General features: G+C 42.1%; 1 long non-coding RNA gene across 1 annotated transcript; it reads left to right on the plus strand.

The window, feature by feature from the left end:
- Positions 1 to 663: 663 nt before the first annotated feature.
- On the plus strand, positions 664 to 1,111 carry LOC141940854 (uncharacterized). Its single transcript, XR_012628142.1, has 3 exons — positions 664 to 682; positions 811 to 829; positions 939 to 1,111. It is a non-coding gene; the product is annotated as an uncharacterized LOC141940854 (long non-coding RNA).
- Positions 1,112 to 2,657: the final 1,546 nt, after the last annotated feature.

Here is a 2,657-nt window from a genome sequence, read left to right on the forward strand (position 1 = left end):
AGGGTAGGTAAAGTGAGGAGCACTTACTGTATGGCAGCCCATGTGACCAGCTAGGGCTATATTTGGATGCTGGAGGTTTAAGGAATCCTTTTTGCTAACCATTTTTGGCCAATTGCCTGCTGCTTTATGTTGTGCAGTGTGACGTCTGCTAAAAAGGACTTGGAAGTCTGGTGTCTGCAACTGTTTAATCAGTGCAGTTATAGGGTAACACCTTGTACTGTCAGGGCTAAAGTCCCGCTGTATTTAGTTTAGGGGTGGTTCCTGCCTAGCAGGATATGTAATGCAAATTGCAGTTTCCAATTTTTGTACTAAATAGCCTTTTTGGAGGGGTGGGCAGTAGATTTCATAAAGGCTTCTTAGATACTCAGATTTGGTGGTTAAAACTCTATATAGGTTCTTGCAGTTCTGGAAACCCACAGACTGGAGCATACGCTTACTCTCTCAGGGTGAGCGTAACACGTTTGGACCTTGGCTTAATTCAGTATAAATTCAGACCAGAATAGGGGGGTGGGATCCTGAAGTCTCTTGCACTGGACTGGATGTGATGGCAGATAGCAAACCTGAGTCCAGCTGTGTTAGGAATGAAGAGTTTGTTCGCTTTCTCTCAACATGTTTCAGCCGGAGCCAATTTTCCGCCTGCTTTAGTTCCCTGGTGGTCAAGCTGGCCAGCTCTGAAGGCAAGGTGAGTAACGCTTGGCCTCCTGGTAGCCCTTGCTTGTCCTTGCCACATGTCTGCAGCATGTTGTACCTCCTGTCCTACAAGTAATACTTGAATAGTGACCTTTTGATGACACTTCTGCTTTGATACAGGAAATCATGTGGCTTTCAGGTGGGACTAAAGAAGAGCTCAACGCTTCCGATTTTGTGCTTCATTCTTACACGGAAATGTATGTGATCTGATAGTCCCCTGGCATTTGAACTTTCTTGTTTCATTGCAGTGTAAGGCTTTTGAAAGCAAGCTTGAGCCATGTAGCAGTGCTTGGGGCCTTGAATGCGAGATGAAGGGTTTTGACTAATCTTTTAAGTGTAGTGTTTGATTAAGGTGATGCAGGAATTGGAAAATGAGAAAGAACTGGGGTACTATTTAAAATAAAATCTGAATGCCAAACTATAACTGCATTGATAGAACTTATTTTCCAATGACTTCTTAGCATCTTTTGCTTCTCTGTTAGGCAGTACGTTCCTGGAGACGTACTCTAAACTGCAGCTTTATTTTTTTGGTGCTTTTTGACACTTTAGAATGTCTGTTCCAATTACAGTCCTTTCATCATTGGAAGAGTGGCAAATGAGCATGCGGAGTAAATTACACAAATTTCCAGAATAGTAGAGGTCTGTTATTTGAAGGGGCAGAGGCAAAGGAAATGATGCCCACCTATTTATTGTTCTGCAAGCTGGAGAATAGGAAAGGAGCTTGCTGTCAAGTACTCTGAAGGTTGAGGCTGAATGCATCTGAGTGTGGCCCAAACTCCCTGCACGTATTGATCCAGCCGTATGTACGTGCTTGAACTGTACATCGGTGCTGAAGTTTGAATTCAGAATTTAAAAAGAGACATTTTGGAAGCATAAAAGCTGTTATCTCATGCATTTTTGTCTCTTCCAAGTCAGGATCTCCTTACAATCCTAAGATTTAGTTATGTCTTGCACACTGCCTCATCATCACTCCCAGCAGTGTATGTTAAATGACAACCACTTTAGTTTGCTTTGTGATGGGAGAATAATTAAGAGCACAGGGAATATAGAGTAAAGGCATGCGGCACAGCCTGTAGCTGGTTAGTCTCAGGATGACACTGGACCTGATAGAGTTGAGGAATGTGCTTACTTTAGCTTCCAGAGATCTGATTTTGAGCTAGTAAAGTTTTAAGCAAAAATCTAACTCTGTATGCATAATCTAAAAATGCTATCAAAAGGTGAAAAGGACAAGTTTTTCATGTATGTTTTAATAGAACTAACTTGTACTATTTTACTAGACACAGACTTGCTGACTTCTAGCAACTGTATGATAAACAATTTATAAATAGATCGTAGAGTCCAATGAAATACAAATAAAGTATTGGAAGTCATGAGCTGCCTCCAAAAAATGCTGGGATATTTATATTTATCTGCTGCCTGGGCAGCTATGTTCAAGAATCTCAAGATCCATGTAGACTGAAGTGCTCTGAAAGCCCACCCAGACAGCGGGTTCTGGAGTCTCATTTGTTGGGCTCTCAGTGGTAGTGATGGGCTTTCCTCTAAATCTTGGGACAACAGGGTAGAAATATTTTGCAGGATAGCGAAGTTACCAATACAAGGCTGTGTGTGCCTGTCAGCTGCAGAATGGGAAGTGGACTTGGAGCAGTTGAGGTGGATCAGTGGCACCTCACTGGAGGTCAAGGATTTGCCTTGTAGTTGGAGCCAGAGGAGGCGACCTGCTCCTGGTAGAAACAGCACATTGAGCTAAGGGTGGGTGGAAACTGGAACTGCTAAGCAATCCAAAGTTTATTTTCTATATTATTCTGGGAGGGAAGTAGAAGTTACAAAAACTTGGCAAATGCCATAGAAATAAGGTTATTTTCTTGCTTTGTGTAACAGACAGGCTAGGAATTCAATTGCATGTCAGTTGTGCTTACTGTACTCTAGAAATAACCTTTGCTATGACCAGGTTTTATTTTTTGGAATAC

Source organism: Strix uralensis, chromosome 1 (genome assembly GCF_047716275.1).
Source record: "Strix uralensis isolate ZFMK-TIS-50842 chromosome 1, bStrUra1, whole genome shotgun sequence".
NCBI lineage: Eukaryota > Metazoa > Chordata > Aves > Strigiformes > Strigidae > Strix > Strix uralensis.